Below are 27,083 nucleotides of genomic sequence, written 5' to 3'. Positions count from 1 at the left end.
AAAAATTATCACTTAAGATTATATATTAAGATTATTTATGCAGCTAGGCACTGCATACATTGAAAAAAGGTATTTCCTCATCTGCAAAAGCATAACTCTAAGAATAATTAAACTGACTTTTTCCTCATAGTGTCATCACAATAACATCTTTTTTCCAAAATTCAAATGGATGTGAAGGACTGCATAAAAGAGATATTGCAAAGTCAGTATCCTAGTCCTTTTAAGTAACATTTTGAAAAGTCCTGGGCACTTTCAAATTTTATATTCCTTACTTAAATTTAAAGTATTTTTTCTTTGTCATCACATAAAGGCAAAGCTTTGGAGGTGGCACATCTGTCAACCTTTCCCCCCTACCTCGTTGGAAACAGAAACTTGAGGTGCGAAAATATTACTGAGGGGTTAGCTTCTCAAGATTTCCTAGGGGTATTTTTGGTGTTTGTTTATTTTTTTCTCTCTGTTTGCTTGTTTGTTTGATTTTTGCTGTTGCTGTTGTTTTCAGTTTTGTTTGTTGTTTGTTGGGGGTTTTTTTGGTCACAGAACTGCAGGATTACACTTGAGCTTGGTTATAAGATTTACTAACCTGCAGATGAAGCTCTTGAGGGTTTTGTGATACATAAGCCAAAAGAAAAATGAGAAAAGAGCAAACAAGAACCTCTAGCTCATGCAGGAGTGTTCTGAAGAAGCCTGCACAGCTTCCAGACCCTCACCCTAGATCTGGAACAAGCATGAGACTTCGGAGAGCAAGCAGTTTTCACCCCTTTTCTGTTCGCTTTTTGAAAGAGGAAGGATCAGAAAAAGAATAAGAAAATTCAGCCATTTACCTGGGGTTGATGCAAACAGACCATCAGTAACCAAAAAATACAGAAATTATAAATATCCTACTCCATTACTGGTACTTTACATTACTTGTACATTAAAATACTATCTCATATTCTTATACTAATTTGATAATCAGGTTTTTTTGTCTCTTAAAAAACCCCTAAATAGTAGAAATTAATGCCTGAATTAGATTTTATTGACTTGACAACAACAAAATCTTTAATTCTTTACTCAGTGGATGAAGGAACATATTTGTTTGATTTAAACACCATAAACAAGAAGTTTTAATGGAACTTCAGCTCTCACATTGTTTTGTTTGCACAAGTGCCTCTTTCTGACTTTACTGTTGAAAAAAAGAATTGTCAGTAGTGGTTAAAACAGTACAATATGCATGGTATGATGACAGCCACAACAACCAGACTATATGACAGTATATAATCAGACTATATAAGAGTATTGCTCCCTTTGGTTTGTGGGTTTGAATCTAAATGTAGCAAATATTAGCATTTGGGGTTAGCCAACTTTAAAAAAAATGTTGATTAATAGTTAAAATGACCAAGGGTAGAGCTGTGTCTTCAACACTAGTATTTAATATAGTTTTATTCCTCACAGTTTCTCAGTGAATAGCCATTGTGTTGTATTGCATTTTTGTTACTGGATGAATTAATGAGATTTTCTGTGTGTGTCAATGCAACACAGCCAACTTTCAAATCCATTTTCCTAAAACAAAACCCAGTGCTGCATGATGCAGAATATGTTAGTCTAGTCAAGGACAAAAGGCAATCAGAATAGCACACCAATATTTAACAAAGCAAGGCACATTAGAAAGAATGAAACTAACTCAGCTGTGTTAGTCATAGAGTTGCATTTCAATAATGACTAGATATGTTGCTGGGTCAGACCTAACAGCTATAGCACTATAGTATCACACAGATACCACTGAGATTAGGTACCCAAATACTTCTTTCTGTCAACCAGAACACCAAATTGCATAAGTTGGCAGCTTTTATTTTGGCAATTTGCTGTTTTATATCTTCTTCTTCCAAGCTCACAAACTGTGATAATGGATAAGGCGGGGTTGTCTTGTTGGCTTTAATTTTATTTTTCTCTTTAAACTTGCCTTCCTTAACTGTAATAATGCAGGAAGGAGTTTTTTTAATGCTTGGCACTCTGTCAGAAATGTAAACATAATTTTCCTGAGAAAAGCCATAACCCTAAAGGCTCTAGCTGTGTACACAGCCAAGATATTTCTTTTCAAGAGCCCTTAAGTATGAGGATGATCATCAGGTATGAGAAAATGCACTGGGAAAAGTACCAATGTTACAGAAATATTTTTCCCATGTTGTAACATGAATGTGAAGATCCTTTGCCTAAGCACAGAGTTGCGCATGAGTATGCTGTGAGACAGCTGCCCTCAAGGCATAATACAGCTGAAGGTGCTGGGGAGTGAACTCCCCAGAAGAGTCATGATTTACTGCTGACCACACCTACAGCATTTATAAAATGTCAGTACAGCACATCTTGGTGTGGGAGGAAAGTGCAGCCAAGAAATATTTCCTTCAAGAGCTCTTCTTTTCCAGGTTTCATATCTGCTGTATGTTTTCACTGAGTCTGAGTATTCATTTTCTTTCAAATCAGAATTTTCAAAATAATAGCATTTGCAAACCAGCTGCTGTACACAACTCCTCCAGTAGAATTTTGTGAAAGAATTCCAAGTCCTTATTTCTTTATGTATTTATATATGTGAAAGAAGTCCTAGTGTTTGTGGATAGGATTTGGAATTGCTTGCATCTAGATGCCTTTTATTATCCACAGGGAAAACTTGGGTGGATATCTAGGTCTCATTATGACATTTGATGCTTTGACAGTAGGACTGATACAGCTTTTGTGAGGGGCTGTGGTCTTGGTTGAGATCTCACTGTCTAAAGGGGACATCACATAAAGAAGACACATTGTGTCCTCTAAGTTTACAGATAAAAGGTAGTCCTAGAGCTATGTGTGCCTTGATCTGTGTGGTGGGAGCAATAACAGACAGCCAAGAGATCATATGGGAGAACAGTGTCACTTCAGTTTTTACCTTTTAAACCATTTCTAGAGGGTACCAGCTTTTCCTGCTAGCAGCCTGACAGATGAACTGGTGAAAGGAATCAATATTTTCTGCTGTATTTCTCATAAAATTAATACCTGGCCTTCAATGGACACCTCCAAAGTACTGTCTGCAACTAGCTGCAAATGCGAACCTCTTAAAACACACACAAAACAAAAAAAAACCAAAAAAGGGTGAAAGCTGATAGCTGAGGAGCATTTTCTACGTACTGAGCAAGTTTGTTTCTCAGAAACAAGCATCGTGTTTTACAGGTATCCAGTGAGGATCTGTACAAACATGTTCCCAGCAAGTAGAGTCACACCCTGCTGCATGGGGTGTGCAGCATGAATCACAGACGGAAACAGAGTTTGAAAGTTTGGCCTGGATTTTTTTTTTTTTTTTTTGGCAGAGTGCAGATGTCCCACAGTAGTTTAAAAAATTATGTGCAACTCTTATTTGGGAATAACCTAAAGAACAGATTTTCTTTTTTTTCTGCAATGTCCAGTTTATCAGGAAACGTTGCCTTTGGGATATTTCTCTAAAAATTAGTAAATCCCAAGACAAACTCTGCAACATCATGAAGTGCGTATTTAGCATTCTGTCAAGGGAAAAGTATCAGCAGATGACTGACCATCTATAGCAGAGACTGAAAAAATGAGCTTAAAGATAAAATATTAAACATGAAAAATGGCAGAGACAGAATTAATGATGAGTTACAGGGAATTGTATTTTAGCCACTCTCAAGTTAGCGTGTAAGCACTACACTCAGACTTCTGCTGGGATGTTTCTGATGAAAATTAAGCTTGTGCTTTTGTTCACATTTAGATATTTTTGAGAAACAGGTTGAAAGCAAAATTATTTTTACACTTGATTCCCTGACAGCTACATATATTTGTAATTATATACCAAATGTATCTACTTGTTGAACAGCTGTTCATAAATTACTCTGCAGCTGGAAACCTGGGTTCAATCCCTGTCTTCATCCTCTTGGTTTCAGGAGAAAGAAATCAAGTATTGCTGATAAACTTGGCCAGGAGTACCCTGTAAAGGGAAATAAATATACCAATAAATGCCAAATGCCTTTTTAGATGACAACATTAAACCAGAGAGGTGACATGATTTGCCCAAGGGTAAAAAGCAGAAATGGGAATGGTTCCTGCTCTCCTGGTTCATGTGAGTTTGTCTGATTCCCAGTCGTGTGTACAGCTTGGAATGGTACCAAACATGGTCGCTCCTTTAACTCACACCTTGAGAACAAATTGTGAAATTCAACAAGGACTGACAAAGGCAAACAACCTCTGATAGTGATCCAGGCTGGGGTCTGACTGCCTGAGGGGCAGCTGTTCTGAGGAGAATCTGGCAGATCTGGTGGACAGCAAGATGAGCCCATGCTAGAAGTGAGTCCTGGCAGCTGGAATGGCTAACAGCACCTGGGTCTGTGTTAACAGAGCATGGCCAGTAGATCAGGGACAGATTAATTCCACTGCATTTAGCACTCAGTAGACCACATCTAAAACATGTATCCAGCATTGTGGCCCTCCATGAAAAGCCAATCACTGATCAGCTGGAGTGATTTTGGGAAAACACACAAAGAGTGTCAGTGCTGGAGTGCTTGCCTTTGAGGTGAGGCTGAGGGAGATGGGCTTGTTCAGACAGGAGAAGACGGAGCTCCAGGGGAGACCTACAGGGAAGTTATTTGGGAGATAAAGTCAGGATTTTCCCAGTGGCCTATCACAGGAGGTTGAGAGCAAATTGAAAGCTGAAATAGGTGGTCTGGCGTGGATAGAAGAAGAAATGTTGTCACCATAAGGATAGCGCAGCACTAGAACAAGTTGCCCAGAAAAAGTTAGTGCAGGCTCCTGCCCCTGAAGTTTTCAGACTCATCTGTGTAAAGCCCTGAGCAACCTGTTCTGACCACATCTGATCCTGTTTTCAGCAGGAGGCCTGACTAGAGACCTCCTGAGTTTCCCTCACTCCTGAATTCACTTGTTATCCTCTGACATTGACTTGATTAGTTATACCTTGGGTTAACATTTTGTACTGGCAATAGGTCTAGAATAACTCACCTATAGCATGCAGCATCCATGGTTTGTACAGTATTCTTGAATGTTTTTTCACACTGTTGAACTAACAGAAGTGAAAATATGAACATTAAAAAATGAATTAATATCTATAAATACTGTTCAAGAAAAGTAATGTTTTCCAATTGTTAGCATTAGAAAAATACATAATTAAGATTGACCTAATGTTCTTAATAAGCAATAACTGAAATAATTCCATTAGTATTATTTTAGAGGTACCTTTTCCATGTTACTTGGTGCACCTGTTGGGTCTCTGCAGTAGAAAAACAACACTCTGTTGAAACCACAGTAAAAAGACAAGCTTACTGACTGTGTTGGCAGAGTTCAGTAACATCCAGTTACAAAATACACCAGGGATTGCACCACATAATTGTGGGTGCATTATTGGTAACATCTATTTCTATAAATGCTCAACTGTGTTGGCACTGTCTATGAGGACACACCATTTCTAATAATTCTGTTGTTGTCATTTTTTTTAATTGAAGCAGCACGTATAACACGTATAAAGGGATGGCAAAAACCTTATGGACAGGAAGAACTGATGATTCAAGGGTAACAAGGAATTTTTTTCAACAGAAATGAGTTTTGTTTTCATGCAGTCCAAAACTGCTTCTAACTCAGAGATCCATTTTCAGAGAAAATCCCTTCAAATTTCTGTAACTGGCAGAAAAGGGCTTGAATTTGTGCATTTCTGCCAGTATTAATTTCATACTGCTCAGGCTTCTAGTTCCAAAAACTCGCTGTTGCAGTCTTCTTCAGACATATAACCCATAAGGCCACGAACAAGGTGAAATCTCCTGGTTCAAATCTTCTGGTTGGAGATTCTGACACAGACAATCCACAAACTCTATGTCCAGGTCCTTTTGTGACACATGGAACACTTTGCTACAAGCCATGCCAAAAAGAGTGTCTCACTACTAAATCCAGAATTTAGAATCTACCTTCTCACATATCTCACACAGTTCAGGGTAACTGTGTTGCTTTCAACCAGTGTAATCCTGTATAACCCTACACAATTCTGGAAATGACTGACCAGAAGCTGTTGATTCTGAATACATTTATATGTAAACTGAGCCTCAATAGCTTGAATGAGAAACTCAATATCTCCATGCAATTTCCTCTCATTGTGTGTTGGTTTGCTTAGCACAGTTTCTGCTAGTGGGGGGGGGGGGGGGGCAATGATAGCTCGTGTGTGTTCTGTGTGAATGCTCTGGAAGTTTTCACCATGTCCAGCAGAGCCAATCTCTGATGGCTCTGAAGATGATGGACATGCTGCTGGCCAAGGCTGGGCCAATTAGAGATGTTAGTTATGCCTCTAACATATAACATATTTAAGAAGAATTCAAAACAAAGGGTGTGCACACTTTTTAGCCACAGAAGGAGGAGGTGAGAGTATGTGAGGGAAAACAACATGGAGACACCAAGGTCCGTGGAGAAGGTGGGGGAGGAGGTGTTCCAGGCGCAGGAGCTGAAAACCCTCTGCTGGCTGTGGTGAAGAACATGGGGGGAGCAGGAGGTCCCCATGCAGCCCATGAAGTCCACAGGGGTGGAGAGATCCACCCACAGCCCGTGGGGAGGTGCCCATATCAGAGTTAGTGGATGCCTGGAGGAAGCTGTGATCCAGTGGGAGTCCCCGTTGAGGGAATGGCCTTGCTCCCAAGATGGAACAGCCTGGCCTTGGCTCAGAGGTCTGCACCCCATGTTGCAGCAGAATTTGGGCAGGATGCTGCTCGTGTGATTTGGACCCACATCAAAGAAGTTTGCAGAGGACTGTCTCTCATGGGATGGACCCATGGCTATGCAGAGGATGACTTCTCTTCCTGGGCAGTGGAAGAAAATCTTGGTGATCAACTGACCAAATTCCCCCCCAAATCCTGTCCCTTGGCTGCTGGTGGGAGGGAGGGAGCAGGAGCTTAGCAGAGAAAATGTGTTTTTGAAGGTTCTATTTTACTTCTCATTTATCCTCCTCTGGCTCTGTTAGCAATAAATCACTTTGCAACTTTAAGTTTTATCCTGTTTTGCCCTTGGTGCATCCTTGCCCACTTTCTTATCTCAACTCATGAGCCCTGTATGTGTGTGTGTTAGTTTTTTTCCCCTTTCTGCACAGCTGTAGCAGGGGAGAGCGGAGAGACCAGATGTCCTAGGTGCCTGGCATTTAGTCAAAGTCAAACCATGACACATTGTCTTTCTTTTTTACTTTTGTGGGTATTCTAGAAAGCTATTGACACTGGTATTAAGAGGAATTAATTCACAGTAGTGGGCTTCTCAGCTAGGGCTTCTGTCACTAGCAGCTCCTATATATTTCTTACATCAGGCCATTGCACACTTTAGTGCTTAAATCTCTGTCTCTTCTGATCTGACTCGAATGCTTACATCTATCTGATTTTGCTGCTGTTCAGTCACCTAAATCAAAAAAATCAGTAGTGAATACACAATTTTGGCTAAGCATAGATTTAAAAGTAACCTGCTTCCAAAATGCTTTCGTTAGTTATAGGGGATAGTAAACTAAGAATCTAAAAATGAAAAGAATGGGACTTATAATTGTTATTATTTCAAGTGATTCATCTCGGAATCAACCTGACATTTGCACACAAATTAATTCTTGTTTTTCTGTCCCCTTCCCAAAAATTCCAATGTCAATTCAAAGCCTGGAGACAAATTTGTAAATTAGTATGTTTGCTTTTTTTCCAATTGCAAGAAGACAGCAGCTTGAAATACATCTAAATTTAACTCCTTTCCTTACTTGTAAGCTAGCATAATGGCAAATTCATCTAAATGTGAATGATTAAGGGGATGCTCTGAATATCAAAGCAAGGACATGGCACATTTTCTATAGTACCTGAAGGCAAATATAGCACCCCTGTCACCTCATGCTGGGGCTGTCTGAAGCTGTTGAGGAAGCTCCAGTCCATGGTCTCCATATCACAGATGTGGATAAAGAGTCAGCAGCATAGTTCATAGAGAAGTCGCACAATAAAAAGCCTCTATACTGCCCCTGATATGACTGGCAGAGTACCACAGCACACACCTCTGCAGACAGATATAGCTCGTGTTCCTGGATCCAGGATGGCAAATGCTGCATCTGAAAGCTGAAACACCATGGATTTTTATCTGCATTCCACCCCACTTTCTGACAGGATTATTGAATGTAGATATTTCTTCTGAGCAGTCAAAGAGAAGAAAAATAGCAAAGGATCTCTAAATAAAACTGTGGGACACTTAAACATATTTTTATGTTTTACACCAAGAAAGACCTGCCTTACATCTGACACCTTTTTGGCCCTGGTTGTCAAAGTGTGTGTGCTTGCTTAAAGATGCTGTTCTTAGTATTGTTTCTATTCCTTGTCATCCCACTTATTTGTCTCCTTCAAACTTAGAATGCTGTGCTTATCCAGGGAGTGACTGGGTGCTGATATAAAGACATCTGGGATAATCAAAACCCTTCTGTGTTTCTCTGTGGTGTGACAACCTAGCAGTCTGTTTGTCTGCCTTCCTGACAGCATTGTCTGGAATTTTGGAATGTGTCAGGTGCCCATGTAGTATAACTGAACACACCAAACTTTGCATTTGGCAATGAAACCACCTGCAACTGTATATCTAAATGTTTTCATACTGGTAACCAAATACTCTTCAATTGGAAATAAAACAGATCCTATACAAGTCTTGATTAACTAATAAGGGATAGATTTTTTTTGGTATCTATAATCCAAACCACCGAAATACCAATAGCATTAAATGGCCAAATCTATGCCTAAGCTGTGTGGTCATGTCTCCACACATGCTTTTTTAAACACCCAGTGCAACTTGCCATGTATCAGAACAACACATAGAGGTGAACAGTGTCATTTCAACCTGTGGGACATGAACTCTGTATAGCAGAGAACATGGTACAATTTCTAGATACCAAAACCTTGTAAGAACAGCCAGAAAGCTTCAATTTCACTTGGAGAGATGTCCATTCCTGATAAGGCTTAAAAGGAGCATTGATATCTTACGGCTTTTGATTTATGTTCAGTGAAGTAACCTTGGAAGGGCTAGCCTTGGACATAAGACTGTGCAGAGGGATGCTTAGAAGTCATTGCAAAAAACTGTAATACATTTTTTTGATCAGCATACAAAAAGTCTTACAGTCTTATGTTTTTGGATGACTTGAACCAGATTTTGGACTTGGATGTACTGAGATCTAAGCTATTTGTATCTGTTCATAAAATTTTTTGAGAGTTCCGTGTCAAGGTGGGTTTTTATTAAGTATTAATAATAGCCATATGAATGCTATATTGGAGGTCTTCATCAAAGCCATGAGGTGTGCATCAAAGGAAACTGTCTTTCCTGTTGTCATACATGCCACACAACCTTCACCAGACACATTGCTTGAATGGAAAACCCCTTGGGAAATGAGTCTGGAGAGATAAAAGAAAGGTGAATGATCAAACAGAGACGAAAAGGAAGAAAAAAACAATATCTCCTTTGTTATTTAGATACCTGTTGTGACTTTGTTCAAAGCAGCAGTCTACCTGTAGTTCCTTAGATTTAGAAAAAAATGGATATTTTTTTATCCAAGAGAAACATAAACACCTCAGAGTGAACCATGCTTACATGGGAACTTACAGGCCCTTGCAGCATTGCCAGCACTTCATTCAGTATAAACAGTCACCAATGCTGCAGATGATGTGTAAAGTTTGTAAATGTAAAGCAGTTGAAGTCTGCACATATATCTGGGCACTGGTCATGTGAATAGTCCCGTTAGAATCAGCTGAGCTTCCTGGAGCCTGGAGGTGTCAGAGAACGGTGCCTGGAGCAGTGAAGAACAGTAATTCTGTTTGCAATGGAGATTCCAGCTGTACAGTCATGCCCACTGTTATGCCCATTGAAAAAAGAGATTCCTTACCAAGAAAAAGTAAGGAATTTTATTTCAAAGAAATGGCAAGAGACTTATTTTTCCTGAGAAGTTATAAAAAAAGAATGAAGAACATAAGGGCCTGAAAATGCTCAGAAGTTATAAACAAATAATACATTTATTAGTATTGTATTAGATCTCCCAAGAGCCCACATTTCCTAAGCTCTTGCTTCCTATTTCCCTGTTGATGTGCTGAGAGCACTGAGGGCAAATAGATGCTGCACCTCAGTCAAGCAGCTGTGTTCTTATACAGTTACCATGTGAAAATGTTTCTCTGACCTCCTTCACAAAATCCTGTTCTCCAGTTCCAATCTGCATGAGCCACTCGGGAGATGTAGGCCAGGCATGTTCACTGTCCACAGATGAACTGCAAAAGTAAAATGGAGAAGCATATGCGACCTTTATCAGAAAAATGGGGGGAAAATGGTGGAAAATATAGAGATTTTTCCTGAAGAATCCAGCCAAAAGTATATATGGAAGAAGATTATGGAGGAGAAGAAAAATTACATTGCTTGCCACGTTTAAAATCAGCCATGAAAGTTTTACTGATAAAACTATTTGTGAGGAGCAGTCCTACACTGCTGGACAGTGACAAGATAACCTAGTAATTTATTTGCACTTGCATATTCTTTGACACTAATTTAGGCTACTCCAAACCAATTTTAGGCATCAACAACATATATTGCTCATTCTGAGACTGCAAGTAAGAAAATGACTTATCAACCTGAACCTCTGAAAACCGATTTGCTGATACAGAGAAGGTATTACTTTCTGAAAGCTACAATGGCTGCTAAGAATTGATAGCTCATATCACTACATGAAAACCAAACATTTATTACAAATATAAATATAGAAAATGGTTACTGCTGTTGCTAAATGTCTAGAAAACTCAGCTGCATGTGTATTTCCATATCCTGTATGAACCAAACCCATAAGTGGCTTCAAGAATCAGGTAAAAGGTGGCACAGGAATTGAAAGTACTAATTTTGACTCACCTTATGTTCTACTACCTTTAGATGATTTAATATCCTTAAGGACACTGTACAAGTGACAAGTGAAATCTTCCTTAATAAAGCTCAGTTCTCTACAAAGGGCTGGTTTTTAGGGCAGGATAGAGGTGGAGGAATCAGTCAGATGCAGAATCAGACAACCTCAGATGAAAGGCCAGCAGCAGCCAGAACATATGGACCACTTCTCAGTTCTCAATTCTAGCAGAAGTCTTTCCTTTCAGCAGCAGCTGATGGCTGGTGGTAAATAGATCTGTCAGGCAGATTCTTCACAATTGTTTTTCTTTCTCTGAAACAGAGCCAATTTCACATTCACCCTATGTATTCTAAGAAAACAGTAGTATTTATGTTAAATTTTCCTAAATGAATACGATAATATTGTATAACTAGCACAAATGCAAGGTGAGTTCTCATTAAAGTATCAGGGCCTGCCCAAAGTTTTGTGGCAGCCTACATTAGAACACATGGCAAGTTGAAACGTTTTTTCCTCGTGCTTGGTTTGTCCTGCATTTGCATTCCTACCTCAAATACACCAAGTGCCTAGGGCTTTCCTCCAATGATGAGGACTCTTCAGCCATTTTAAGGATTTCTGTGGTCTCTGTCGATTTCCTACTTGAGGCTAGAAGTGAGAAAGCAGATATAAATTCCACATTCAAACCTGGGGGCTGAGAGGTAGCTAAACTATGGTGCAATTTCCTACTGTGTGAGTAAGAGAGGCTGGGCAGAATATTCTAACCCAGCCTGTGGCTGCTGCTAAAGTCTAAAAGCTTATTTAGGCTTAGTGCCACTGCAGTCACTCCCAGAAAAGTAGGTGAATTTGGCTTTATTTTCACATTGGCACAGGAGATAAAGAAGCTTCATTTTCCACCTAAGTCTGATGACAGAGGGATGTCTGTTCAGGAAAGAAATTTCAAGATCAGATTGAACTGACAGCAATTGTATTCAAAGCTGTTGTCACCTGTCTGTGTAGTAAAATTATTTTCCTTACATTTTTCCTTTTTGTTATTTCTGTTCACCATAGTCAAGTAGAAATAACAATTTTTTTAAGAATAGGAAAAATTGGAAAGACCTTTTTTTAAAAAAAATTTGTTTCAAGAATATGCTTCTGCTAAAATATTAAAGTCCCAGTTGTGAAAGGGGGCGTGGGGGTGGCAGAGAGAAGTCAGATTTCAGCTGCTGAGATCTGAAAATATTTTCATGTTCTGAGTAAAAGATGGAAATATTGATATTCAGGCAGGTAATATTGTTTTTTTTGAAAAAACTATCTTCAACATCCAACTGAAGTCTTTCAAATAGGTCTACAATAAATGTAAGAATTTTATTGCAATTTATTTTCCTGAAGAAGAGAGATATTATTGATTACAACTTTTAATATCTTCATGTATAAAGCATTTTGCATGTTCTTCCAAGTAAGTAAATATTTAGACTACTGGAGGAGTTTTGTAACTTCCTATTTCTCCACTATTTCTCAACTGAGATGGATATAAAGCATCTAAGTTAATACAGTAAAGCATACATGTTCCCAAAAATGATTGTAGTTTTCAGAAGTAGTCAGAAAATAGTTGCAGTAATTTCTGACTAATATTCAACTTGATAGGCATAACCTATCTGAAATATTGCTAAAATGTGTCAACTGGTTTCCTTGTCAAGCACCTGAGCATATCAAAAAGGATTTGCAAAGTCAAAAGTAACTCTGGATGTTCACTGATTATAAAAATTAAAAGATGATTATATCCCAGAGGCTGACAAATCAACATGGAGAAAAGATTATAGCTTTCCAACCATCTGTTTTGTGTCACTCCTGCCATACAAAGCACTCTAACCACAAAAGTCTTGATAAACTGTCTCTGATTACTTCCCACAGGTGAGACTGATACACTCTGCTTGTACTAGGCACACCCACTTTTTTCTCTATGAATGGTGATATTAGGAGATGATTTCAGGAAGAAGCAAGCTCATGATTGTTTTAAACAGAAATACAGTATTTTTGTCAGAAATGAAAAAGAGCTGTCTTCCTCACCCACTAACATCTAACCAGTAATGGCCTGTTTCAAAAATAATTATCTGAGTTCAGGGTATATCATCTTAAGAAACAGAACAGACACGTACGAGATTAAAATGCCAAAAAAGTTATGCAGGATCAATTTGCACTTTTTTGCAGTTTCCCCTAAGAATTTACAGAAAATTGTGAGCAGTACTGCACCAACATGTCAGATGCTTTCTTTGTCTCAAAGAACCTACAGCCCTAATGTCACATGTCAAAACACAGGATTAAAGGCCAAACAAAGTAAAGGTGTGAGATTGTCCTGTGGATTATAAAGAAGAGAGTTAGTTCAGAGATATGTGTTTGGGGACTGCAGAGTGAGAGAGAAGAGGACCTGATGGATGAAAGCAGGAAAGATGTCTAGCAGGATAGAAGGAAGGAAGCAAAGCAGATAAAAGCAGCAGGAAAATTAAAGGATTGGGAAGAACAAAAACAACAAGAGAAGAAAGATAAAAGCAGGGGCGAGGTGATGAGATATGCAAAATTCTACTCAGACACTTATAAAATTAAAAACACACCCTGATGTGTACAAAACTTATCCACACCTTCTTTTCACGCATAGATCACTTACACTACCTGATAGTCCCATAGATATGCACTTCATTTCACTAATATAAAGGCATATAAAATCCACATCCAATTAACTTTCAGTCTAAATCAGATACAACCCTCAGCTGAGGAGCAATTTATATACACACTGAATTTATTAACATGAGACATCACATTGATTATTAGCAAGGCTATACACTGTCCTGAAGCCTGGTATGTAAATAACTACAGGTTGAGACCTCTAATGTATGTTCTTCCCACTTTATTTCCAGTCCAGTATTATTACTAAGAATTTATCTGTCATTAAAAAACTCCATTAAAAAATATAAGAGTGCGCTACTGGTACACAGCGTGACACAGCACATGTAAGTGCCATCCTGTGAGCTCTTTGGGTGGTTAAAGAAGTGCAGTGATAAAGTCAGAGAATGGTGTTTGAGGAGTGCTGCTTTCATGGACACTCAAGGCTGCCGACATTAATGTTAGGGTAAGAGTTTTCTTTTTGGTTTGGTAGTCAAACCCAGCTTGCTCTGAGGGCTAACTGGTGGCAGGATACCAACAGAAAAGAAATCATGACAGTGGACTGGAAGCTGAGGGGAGACCTCATGCATTCTACAGCTTCCTGTACTGGGTGGATGCCTGAGAGGAGGCTGTGATCCTGTGGAGAGAGGAGCAGCCTGTGCTTGAGGGACTGCACTCTGTGGAAGTGACCCACACTGAAGCAGCTTGAGGGGGACTATTGCCTGTGGGATGGACTCACGTTGGAGAGTCTATCTACTCTGGGAAGACCCCATGCTGGAGTGGGGGAAAGACTCCTCTCCCTGAGCAGTGGCAGAAACAACCTGTGATGAGCTGACCATAACCCTCATTCCCTCTCTCCCTGTGGTGCTGGAGGACGAGGTCAAACTGGTAAGAAGGGAGGGGTGGCAGAAGGTATTTTAAAGGTCTTATTTTACTTTTCATTATCCTGCTCTGATTTTGTTTGTAATAAATTCAATTTGATAAATTCAATAAATTCAAACCTATTTTGCACCGGACAGTATTTGGTGAGTGATCTCTGCTGGTCACTATCTCAAATCATGAACCCTTCATTTTATTTTCTCTCCCCTGTCCAGCTGCAGAGGTGACAGAGAGGCTTTGGTGGGTGCCTGGTGTCCAGCCAGGGTCAACCCATACACTTCCTCATGGGGGGAAACAGAGGAGCAGGTACTGAGCTCTTCTCTCTGGAGACCAGTGACAGGACCTGAATGTGGGGGGAAGTCAACTACTAGAAGGAGCCTTGAGCAAGAATTCACCATTCTGGCTGCATGAATGTGGAGTAAATCTGAAAAGGGACTCTAAATCTTATATAAATGAGTGTGGTGAATGTTAATACAAGCACACATTCATGTGGGTGTACACAGTCATCTAAGCAGAGAGACATACATATATGTATGATGGTTGAAAGGGGGAGTGATAGCCACAACTAAGGACCTACACATTTCAATCCTAGGAGCATTCAATCAGATGCTTGTAGTTCCAAGACCTCCATTTATACTATCCGTGCATGTATTTCTTGCAGCAGGATGATCTCATACTGCAAAATTTTTTCTTGATCTACTGCATCCATGAAATCTAATAGAGAATGAGATTGCATGAAAAGGTAATATCCCTCCCAAAAGATTCCTGCCTCATTTAAAATACCTATTTTCTGACTCCCAGAATAAAGAAAATAGAGTGCAAATAGAGGTGGTCAGTTTACCACATTCTGACATATTTCAAGGATCTGATCAATATGTACAGTGTTTAATTATTCTAATAAATCCTCTCACTCTTGACCTGGGTTTGCACTTTTCTCCAAGACATACAAACACAGCAGCATCCTCAGTGTCACTCTCTTGCTGACTCACTACCAAATAAAATTGTCCTGCTGGATGAGTCTGCACAGGAGAGGCAAGGGGAGATGGTTAGCTGTTCCAGCCTTATGGAGCCTTGGCTCATTTCCAGATACTTTGCCACAGAGAGGGCTTAAAGTGGGCTCAGTCTGGTCTACGTCTTTCATGCACTGAAAACAAGCATGTTAAAGGTGTCAGTGTTCGATACTGCTGCTATGTCTTGCCCAGCTTTAGAACTATTCTAGCAATTGTAGGGGGCTGTCTGTCATGCTGATTGCAAGCACTGTCAAGCTGCTACTTCCCTCCATTATGTGCAGCAACTCAGTTACCACAACACCAGTGGCAAGGGACATAACATCACATCCCTGTTCTCTCACCTATCCCAGATTTTTACAAGCAGTTTGGCAGACTTAGAAGTGATGGTGGCTAAATTCTGTTTAAGTGGTCTGAATAAGTACTGTGACAATAGACACTGGGAAGAACTGCTCCAGGAGCAAAAGGGCTCTTATTTTAACCTGTGTCAGGTACTGGTTCCATTTGACAGCCTCACTGCTTGTTTGGAAGTTTTGAATATGTCCATAATACTCATTTGGAGATCAAGAAAAACTATGTGGCAGATGACTCCATCTCCAAGAAAATAAAAGATGCCAAATCATGAAATATCTGTTCCAGAAACTGCAGAATTGGTCTAGTCACTGACCAGTGAAGAGTTTGGTTCCAGAAGGTAGAAAGGCAGTGACTCCATCATAGCATCCCTAAAAATTGCCTTAATAAAAGTTCAAAAGTGAGTTAGGACAATTTCAGATTCAGACAGCTGCTCTTCTTTGAGGAAATAATTTCTTGAAGGTTTTGTTGTATCTTTTTAGTGATAGTGGTTACAGCACTAAAAATGACAAATACATCTAAGGCCATCGGCACTGCAACCTACACTGTCATCCTGCACGTCAAACAGGTTTCATGTAAATGCCTGAGAGGAGAAATTTATAGGTTTCTTTTAAGTAGTGTTTTATCATCTCATTACCCATCTCTTCTCTGTGCTCTGTCAGAACATTTGACTAACATTGCCTCATCTTGCTCAAGTAGTATCATGTCATTGGGTTAGTATCTGGAATAGCATGTGGATTTAAAGCTGCATAAAAGGCTAATAAATACAATTATGCTGTCCATAGCGAAAGAGTGTTCACTTTAACATGTTGTTAAAATGTTCTTGTTTATGTGCCAATATCACAAGATCTGTGACTTCAGTATTTTTTACTTTTTCTGTACCCTTGTTTATGGACCAAAAGTTCAATCAGGCTTATTGATATCACAGAGTCTAGGTATATTTATTTTAACTAGTGTACAGTTCTGCAATTCTCAGGTTTGTTTTTAGTTGAATTTTAGCGCTTTTAGATTTTAAGGACAGTTATAGGTATATTAAGCAGGTCTATATAATACAATGACAGGAGAGAAATTGTGTATACAGAGGATTTAAAATAAAAGAATTTCACAGATAACATTTGTTTACTTGGTATATGCAATTTCTATTTAATGCGGGTTCTATTTTAATAACATATGAGAATATCATGTATCCTCTTTCAAAAACAGAACAATTGTTATAAAAGTAGATATCTGCCAATTTACTGTTAGAAAAACTATTAAAACAGGTGAAGTTATATCTCAGTCAAAAGACTATAATTTCAATTTAGTAATTTTCAGCTTAAATCTATTTTCAGCATGTTTAACTGTCCTCCAAAACTCTCTGTACTTTTTAAGACAAAGAAGAATTCTTTGTTTCTGGAGGCAGCAATGTCTTCAACACATCAATGATGGCATTTTAAACCTTTATCACTGTCTATGTTTGACTATAGGGCTGCTCTAAAATATTCTGATGTTTCTACTTAAGTCGAATTTCTTTTCCTGATTGCAGTGACTTGTACAATGTGTCACACAATGTGCAATGTGTCCTGGAAGCCCTTGTTTACAACTATAAAATTGTTAGTATTCAATTGATGTTACCAAAGTTAAACCTCCTGTTGTTTGTAGCTGAATTATCACCCTGTTGTGTGGCTGGTATTGGTGGCTGCAGGACAGAATTTCAGGTTAGGAATATATTTACACTGTTAGTCATTCTGTGACTGCAGATGGTGCCGACATACCTGAGCAAGGCTGCAAAATCCACCAGGAAAGCTGAATAAACAGTTCAGAAGTCAACAAAACCGCAGTTCTTCACGCTGCTGCACTGCACTGTGAGGCCCTGAGTGCCAATACCCATCTCATCCACTTAAAACTGGCTTAGCTAGGGCTTCTGAGTCTGCAGCCAGCCTCTGGAGGGTGCATGTCAGGTCTACCCTAGAAGGAAGTACAAATGATTCAGGAACTAACCTGCCCATGAGCTTGGTGGAGTGACCAGCGACCTCAGTGCAACAGCAACAGGCACTGCTGAGACTGCAGCCTCTCCAACAGTAGCTAAGGTTCAACAAAAAAAAAGAAGAAGAAAAACATTTGGCCACTTCATAGGTGTTAGAAGTTGCAAATCCCTACATGCTGAACACCAACCCAAACCAGTTATTTATATTATATGACCTAACTGCAATGAGATTGATCTGACAATGATGCTCAGATTAATAGAGTTCAATAGATCTCAGCTGGTATTACAAATCAGTTATTACTTTAGTTTGGTCAGTGGATTAAATTACACAATTCAAAATAAACATACTCCATTTACATTGCTAGTCTTTTGCAATCATAGTTTATAGGGACATTATTACAGTCAGCCATCTTTCTCTGTGACTTTGATGAGAATCTACCGTCCTCTTTGACCCATAAAAAAAATTATGGATTTGTGGGGAATTACATTCTTTGTCTATAAATATTTAATAGACATTTTTCTTCTGGCTTTTTTCATACTACTGAAAGCACAAAACTTAGAAAGCATGAATGATCATTTCACAGCCCAAGGAAAATGTTAGCTAGCTGTTTTCTGACTTCAGAGAAAAGCTGTGCCAACTTTACATAATTCTATCAAACATCAATGTCAACTGGGAAACACTGTCTGCCACAAGTATTCTTTCCCTCTTCTTTACCTCATACAGATTTCATTTGCAAATTAAATTTATTTCTTAATAGATTAGCAACATCCAAACACAATTTCAGCCTAACACAAGCAGCAAAACCCAAGTGCGTTACTGACAATTTAAAACTGAAACAAAATGTTTTTTAGCCTTATACTGTCATTGGAGCAGTCACTGATTTACCTTTGTAGATATATGAAATCTCACTCATCTATTATATCTAAAACAATGTGTGTTTTCACATCCTATCAAACTGTCAGCAAAGAGCACTTCTTATCAGTTTTATCACCATTTATAAAAATGGTTCTGAACTCCCAAAGACACCTAACAGCCTTTGGACAATTTGCCCTTCAAATATTTTAGGCTTTGATTAATATCCTTGAGCTTAGGCAGGCTCTAAATTTAGAGATGTTTCTTCCATCTTTTTAAACTAAGCTTGTTTAGTAGTTTGCAATGTTGGGCAAAATGGAATTTAAGCCTACTCAGTATTGACACAAGAGAGCACAAGCCGGGCAACAAGTGAGGCATTGATTTCACCATTCCTAATCCCAGCCAGGCATGACCACATCCCTGAACAGGACAGACTTGTCCTGGGTCACACAGGGGTACACCATCACGCAGAGGATGAACGGGCAGGCAGCCACGGGACATGATGGACTGACTTGATGCCAGCTACATGGAGATAGATGATAACTCATGGTGAATTAAATTCCACACATCACGGGATCTATTTATCAAATAGTAGTGTCTATATCATCACAGTTAGCTAAAGCAAAGTTTCACAGATCTCTGCTCTTAAGAACAGCCCTTTTTTGCATTGATTTAATTTGAAGTTAATAGGAATGTTCATCTTGCTTAGACAGGTAATGTCTTTATATCCTTGTGACCATGTAAGAACTGAGAAAACAAAAAAAAACCCATCAAAATTTTATATTTTCAAAATAACAAATAGCAGCACTCCAGCACTGCAAAATCATCATAAGCAAATCTTTGAATGAATGGAAAACATTTATATAATATTTGAAGTTCCATTTATTTGCAGCCTTATTTCAGCTTTTATCAGTACTTGTGTAATTCAAAATATCTTCTCAAAGTGGGATAAAATATTAGTTTCTTTTTAATGTGCACTGAGATTTTTAACCATTTTCCAAAACTCCTGAATTCCCAAAGGGCTCATTTCACAATATGAAAAAGGCTATATGGATAATAGGCAAAGCCTGTGACTGAATATAGTACCAGCTGGTTAACTGCTGACACTTAGATCCAGGCTCAGAGTTTACTCATTGATGGAGATCGTCAATTGCTGTTAATGAATTATGTTATTAGAAGCAGCCAAGCAGAAAGCTGGAATACTGGTGCTGAATGACCAAACATGCTGATAATACAAAATGCTCCAACAAGCCTGTGCTTGGCAGTTAGAGTTGAAACAAGCTTTCTGTCAACACTTTAAGAATGTAATGGTTTTGTACAGCTATAGATCTGTACAGTGTTATTTTAACTACAAAAACCTGTGCCACAGTATATCTCAGAGAACAGATCCAAGTGCAGGAATTTAAGAGCAGTTGAAAAAGAAAGGGAACCATTCACACAGAAATTAAATCTTTATCATTTTACTAAAGCCCTGTCAAAAGGCTTGGATTACAATAATCAGCCCAGATCTAGACTGAGAACAACCTACTCCACAGGGGTGGCTCCAGTGGTTCTAAATATTTGTCCAAGTTCTGTCTTGTTTAAAAATTACCACTCTTTGGTAAAATGATTATGAATTGGTCACTGTTAAGTTCCAACAGCCTGATATTCCAGAAATGAACTCCAAGTTCCACTATGACATATATGTCAACCTGGACACAATTAGTGTTTCTGACCCTGGCAAAGCATCGAGGTAGCTCTGATGGCTGCAAAAGATTCAACAGGGAACAGTCACCAATCATGCAAAATTCTCCCGGTATTTTAAACAAGGTATAAGAAATAGCTCTGTTATTATGTGTCTAGTATGACATTCCGTTTTCATTAAAAAAGAACAATCCTTGAAAGAAGGTAGCAAAGTCTTTCATCCTGCTTTTCCTGAGGTGGCATGTTTCAATACAGCCCTTGTCCTGGTAAGCTGCCAAAAGCACCATGTAGGGAAGAGTATTTGGGGAACAACTAAAACTAGGATTATTTTATGTAGGAACACAATGCTATGTTACAAGGATACATAGAATAAGAAATTGTGAGAAAAGTTTAAGTCATTGGTAGACATGCTAAATATCTACAAAATTTAATGGAAAATGTGAGCGAGATAAAAATGTAAGAAAGTCAGAAAATGCACATTTATCCATCTAAACTACCTTTAAAGATGTAAAACAAACATATGGAATGGCAAGATGTAGGAATGACGGACACAGATTTAATATGGCTACTACTACAGAATTCTAAGAAAAAGAGATATAAGGGAAATAAAGGAAAGCAAAACTGGTAACACCTGAAAGTGATAAACCATATTTTTTTAAAGTACCACAGTAAGAAGATGTAGGGCTTCTTACTGCTTCTCATGGAAGGAAATAAAGAAGTTTATAACTGAATGAAAAGACTTTAAGTTAAGCTTGTATTCAATTCCTGAATTCAAGAGATAATTTTTTTCTTGGTGCTTTCAGTTGCACGAATATGTTGCTATCACTTTTTCTTGTAATAAAATCTTTTCTGTGAACAGATCTGACATAGAGAAGGCAAAAGTTGCAAAATGGTAAAAGCTGCAAAAAGGTATCAGCATCTTCTATGGCAGTAAGGTGTTTACATCTCAAAATAATTGTCTGTTCATCTGCTAACATAATTAAGGATATGTGTCTCAAGTTCAGACTAGTTGGACAGTAGTTATCAACAGATCGTCTTCTTTCAGATCAGTTACTTTGATTTCCATTAAAGGTTCAAAACCATTAAAACATGGGCATTGTAATTAATTTCCATACTAATTTATTCAGAATGGATTCTCCAATTATGTGCACATTTCCTTCGCAGGAATTTCGTAATACATTTCTTGAATTAAAAAAAAAAAAATCTCCCTTTCATTAGTAGATTTCCCATTCTTTAGTGTGACTACACTTTACTACTGAGCACTTAAAACTGCCAGAAAATATCTATCTACAAATCCTAGATTTTGGGCAGGCCTTAAGAAAGGAGATGGGATTGTTGCATAAGATGAAGCTGTACATAGGACACAGGTAAGGAGCTTGACCTGGGACACTTACCCTCTAAAAAAATAAGAGTTGTAAGAAAATTGCTCTTCAAAAGTCATTCATAAGAAATAAGAGACCTTGATTTTGATTCATAGGAAAAAATGGATTTTCAAATATCAGTGAGTTTTCAAATATCAGATTGTATTTTTTTGTCTATCGTATGCACAGGTTCTGGTCCCACTACTGATACACTTAAGACCAAAATTAAAGGACCTAAGTCCTACTGAGAGAAGAGAACCTTGACAGGACTCTGAGCACTTGTAATGGTAAAGAGAGGCATGAATTCTGGGACTGGATGGAAAACTGGGAGGCAGGAATACAGATACTCTGTTGTGACAAAACAGGGGTAAACAGAGTGGCATCAGTTGGTGGGCAGCCCATCCTGTTAGCAGAGGGAGACAAGCAAGCTGGCTCCCAAACAAGGTAACTATTGCCATTAAGTAACTGTGTGTGAGCTAAATCACCCCTCTGAAAATTGGGGCTTGTCACTAGAGGTGTGTCACCACACTGATAGAGAGACACCACTTACCTGACAGCACAGGAACTGTGCTTGTATTTCCCAATATGCACAGCATCGTGGGGACACTTCAGCTCAAGTGGTACTACCTCAGTATCTCTATAATCCACTCCATACAAATGCATGCCCAAAAGCATCAGAGCACCATCCCTTCCAAAGCCTAGAACAGAAGCGAAGCACCATTTTCCTCTTCTGGCAGGGCTTATTTGCAATACTCAGTGTATCCCATCTGTCAGACACAGAGCTAATAAATCCATTTGCTAAACACCCAATCAGAGTCTCTCCAGGCAGAGATACAGCTACAAACCATTGTCGAAGTTGATCAACTTCATGTTGATTAACTCTGTGCTTTGAAGATAAAAAGTGTGATAAAAGTATTACGTGCTTTGAAAATGAAGCATGAAGCATCTCATGTTCAGCATCCCAAATTAGGGTACATTTTTGACAATTCTGACCTTAATCTTTATGTGTCCCAATTTCTCAGTTATAAAATGAGGATAATAGTGGCACTTAATTTTGTAGGTAACCATAGATTAAGTAATTTTATGAAGCACTTACATGCCAAGGCAAGAGCACAGCACAATCATCCATGAAGATATTAGATAATTTTAAATTTGATGCAGGATCTGCCTATTGGATGTTGAGTAAGATCTGATATCAAATACTGGAGGAAGAAGAAATAAGGAATAACTACCCCTTTACTGAATAAGGCATGATTTCCAAATGTGAAGAAACAATACTGATACAATCATGTAATTAAAAGCCATCTGATAATGTGTATACATAAAAATGGCAGATTGAAATTTGCACAGGAAGCGTTTTTTTTTACATTCCTCATTTAAAGCACCTGACTTTCCAATCACTGGTTTGGTACGGTTTATCCCTGTAGGCTACTTTATTTTAATTATATGAAGAGTTTATTGCGTAAAATAGTTTAAAAGATTGAAAGTCCTGGTTTTCACACAATGTCAATAAAATTATTTTGATAGTCCTTTTTATTTTCAGCATGTATTTCTGATTTCTTTGTAAGCATTTTTCTATTATGACAAAATAATTTATTACTTTCATTATTGTTGCTGAAATCTTATCAGGAAGTTTTGCAGTTCACTACATAATTCATGAAGTAGGTAGAATCAATTAAATTGATGGAAAAATAGAATTCTGACATTATTGAAAAAACACCTTTCATTCAAAAAACATCCAAATGTTATCCAAAAGCTGTAAATGTGATTTGTTGTTCAATACAATGCTCTTTTGACTTTATGTGTACAACAGTCCAATTTTCTGCCTAAGGGTAAAGTGAGTAAAGGGAAGGAATTTTTTGTAGGTCACTCCAGGAAGTGTAAACTTATTTTTGACAAAAAAATAATAGTCACTGTGTGTTTAGCAATTTTCATTTTAAATGCAATGCCTGTCTCTTCAGTCTTAAATTTTCCTGTTAAGACATACCAGGTATTTGTTTGTTAGCTTTATTTGTTTGCTTGTTTTTTAAATCCCCAACTATTCCTAGAACATCCTACAAACCCAAGTGGTATCAAATGTAAACAACTTTCCTTTTGGAGAAAGAGGAACAGACGGAACTGCTGTTTCATGAACCATTGACAAGACTTAACCAAAACTTTGTGCGGTGATGGAGGAAATGATGAAGGATAAAATATTAGATCTGTATTGATTGGAATATGGGGAATTTTTTAAGAATGCTAAATGCAGATTGCAGGACATATGATTCCAGATTCCAGACTGAAATAAGTTTACCAACACTAAAAGTCATTTAACATCAGATATTCCAACACAATCAGGGTATAATATCTGAAGTCTAAAGTTGTCCAATGTAAATACACAATAAATGTCAAAATATAGAAAAATATTGACCTTAATTCATGACAATCTTTCCTGCATTAACATCTTTATTTCTCCTCTTAATAACTAATCTTAACTTGAATAAGAGCTATATTCCAAGTATGAGCACTAGCATATTCTGGACAAAAGTGTTTAGGTCTGTGCATAAATTACTTACTTTTTCTTGATAAATAAACATCACTTCCATCTACTTTTCTTTTTAATCCTTCCTTTTCAGCAAATATGCCATGCTCCTTATTTTTTGTGTTGCATTTGCTGTCTGGATATTTTAAGCTCCATGTGGATTATTTGTATTTTCATCTGTGTTTCCATTTATTGTGTTGCCAGAAATTCATTGGAGTAATCGGCTCAGCTCCACTGTGACAGCTCTCCTCAAAGTTGCCAGTCACTCACATTTCTCAGCATCCTGGTTAATACATCTCCAGAATGCACTATCAAAACAGTTTCCAGTTGCATTTATGAATAATAACACTGAACTAGAACTTTAATTTTACACTACATAGAACTAAATGTTGTACAAATCTCCTTTCTCCCTATCTTCATATTTCCATTCTCAAAGCCAAGATCACCGTTACTGCGATGTATTTTCAGAAACCTCTTAAAGCTTCTTCTATGAATAGTCTCCTGTGTGTCTGCTGACAACATTATCATCTCCACTGTTCTATTTTCTACCTGGCAATGGAGTAAGAACAATTCTGTCAAAGTCACAGTCACTCAAGCACTTCTTACCATAAATATTATTGATTATTATACATTGTTTGTTGTATTTGGCTTTCTGCACTGCCCAATTTGAAATTAAAACAAATCAAATCAAAACTTACAGACATTCTACGGAGCTCTTTTTGCACTTTACTAGGCTAGGGAGGAACATTTTGCAATAGAAACAAACAAAGTCTCAGAAGAAAAGAGAATGAATTTTTTTCAGGAATAGCAGGTTTTATCAGGAAAATGCAGGATGACAAGGAAAATAGCAAAATTCTGACAGTGAAAACTACATTGCTAAGAAGGTATGTTAAAACGTATGTATGTGCATGTTCAGTAAGGAGTAAGTGAGACTACAGAGGAGGATATTAAGTTATTTGCATATAAACTAGCCCTTAAGGAATACTTCTATTCCTATCACATCTCAATTACTTGTATTGGTACTTCTCACTAATCCTTTTGTCTCTCACTGTGTGTCACTTTTGACATGAGCAGCAGTTTCCCAAACTTAGACCATGGTTCATTATGACCCTCCATCACAAAAAAAACTATTTCTGCCAAGAATAATATAGCAATTAAATGTCTGATATTACTGCTAGTTTGGAGGTTTTTGATCAAAATCTAAGTGTTGTTTACTTGTCTTCCAACTCCACTGTTCTTTTATTGCATCCTACTACTAGGACACGCATAATAACAACTGGACATAACCTTGCATTTGCTGCTCTTCCTGTGGGTGTGGACATGCTGCATTCTGGTTCATGATGCAGAAGGTCACCAGCCCTTCACGTTTCTGAGGTCACCGGAAGCCTTCCTTACTCACTGCAGTCCATGCAGCAGTCTCCTCTGCTGAGCTCTGCTCATGTCTCCATTGTGATTTGTGCTTTTTTTTAAGGGCCTGAACTAAAGATGATTAAAGCAAGTTAAATTGGGAGCATCTTCTATCATTTCACTGTAAATCACAGTCAATAAAAATTGAAATGTCTGAATGTAGTTGAGAGGACTAGATCAAACAGGAAACCTAAGTACATGGAAACCTTTCAATGTGATCATAATGTTGGATGTGAGAGGAGGAATTCAAAGATTTTGGGTGTTGATCAGACTTATGAGTTAGGTGTGAAGGTGCATGTAAGATCCTTGTATACCCAAGCACAGAGCAACAGGCACACCAGAGTTTTAAAATGGAAAAATAAGACTCTCTGGATCCAGTTTAAGTATCAGTTGAGAAGAGCTTATTTGATGAGCAATTTTCAACACAGGAGCCTGAAATCCTGTGTTAGACGTCAAAGCCCCTTGCTATAGCTGAAATCATACTGGCTACTTCATTCAGGAGTTCTTTAGGCTTAGATAAAAAAATTAAAGGATAGTGTTTACTTGGAGATTTTCATGGCTAACATTTTTTATGGTAGTCTGCCTCATTCTAGCTTGTTATACATTTATAGCTCACCATGACTGAACTTAAGATATTTTCTAGCTTATAAACACTTTCCTTTAAATGTATAAATGATTCCATTTAAAAACAAGTTTTATTCTTGGCAAGGGCAACTGCCATTTTCCATGTTCATAACCCAGCCATTTTTACTCAATTACTCCTTAGTCTATGTATTTTTTGCCCTGAGTCGAACTGCCCTTATTCATTTACTAGTCAAGTCAGATTAAGATTGCCACTTCAATGTTAATGTGTTTGTTTGATCAAAATGAATTGTGAGCACATGATGTCTCATAATTGCTAAACATATGATGACAGCTCAAACCCACCTCTAGGCCTTCATCACAGAGGTTTTCCATTTCAGGTAGCTGAAGGGAATGAAAAGAACCCACAAACATTTGAATTCATGTTTTGTGCAAGATACTGTTCAGGAACCTGATTATTTCAGATTAACCATAACACACGATAGAGAACTCAAAGCATTATTTCAAACCCTGAAACACAATCACTTGCAGCCATATCAATGTTATTGATGAAGTTAAAAAACCTTTCACCTTGTTTGTTTGTATATATTTGACATAGAACTTCTTTCTGATGTCAGATAGTTCAACAATTACGAGTAAAATCTGTCAGTATTTGTTTTGCTTGAAGTTTCCCAAGCGATTTTTGTGTATATTGCATACATAAGGAACACAAATAGTATGACACAATTATGGTTCCAGACCTAAGCTGGTGTTTAGAAATATTACATATTTATAGGCTTCAGAATTTCAAGACAGCTAGCTGAAGGCTCCAGTGTTGGGAGTGAATGGTCTCCATTACTCTTGCTGTTTTAATGCCAAGGCAAATTTAAGTATCAGAGAAGTTAGCCTTTCTGTTACTGATAAAATCTGTAGACACAATCAGATAACTACATTATTTCATAACCTCAAGCTATTTATTTCTCACTGTTTCTC

At 38.0% G+C, this 27,083-nt stretch overlaps 2 long non-coding RNA genes across 2 annotated transcripts; one reads left to right on the top strand and one right to left on the bottom strand.

Moving 5' to 3' along the window:
- Positions 1 to 10,874: 10,874 nt before the first annotated feature.
- On the bottom strand, positions 10,875 to 24,657 carry LOC146440185 (uncharacterized). Its single transcript, XR_014851369.1, has 4 exons — positions 24,157 to 24,657; positions 22,152 to 22,299; positions 11,413 to 11,509; positions 10,875 to 11,179 (listed from the first exon to the last, which is right to left on the bottom strand). It is a non-coding gene; the product is annotated as an uncharacterized LOC146440185 (long non-coding RNA).
- Positions 24,658 to 24,752: 95 nt separating this feature from the next.
- Positions 24,753 to 25,687, top strand: LOC146440184 (uncharacterized). Its single transcript, XR_014851368.1, has 2 exons — positions 24,753 to 25,006; positions 25,382 to 25,687. It is a non-coding gene; the product is annotated as an uncharacterized LOC146440184 (long non-coding RNA).
- The last annotated feature ends 1,396 nt before the right edge of the window (positions 25,688 to 27,083 follow it).

This window comes from Lichenostomus cassidix, chromosome 3, assembly GCF_008360975.1.
Source record: "Lichenostomus cassidix isolate B80296 chromosome 3, HeHo_3.0, whole genome shotgun sequence".
NCBI classification, from domain to species: Eukaryota; Metazoa; Chordata; class Aves; order Passeriformes; family Meliphagidae; genus Lichenostomus; species Lichenostomus cassidix.
This window is presented reverse-complemented; position numbering and strand designations above follow the sequence as displayed.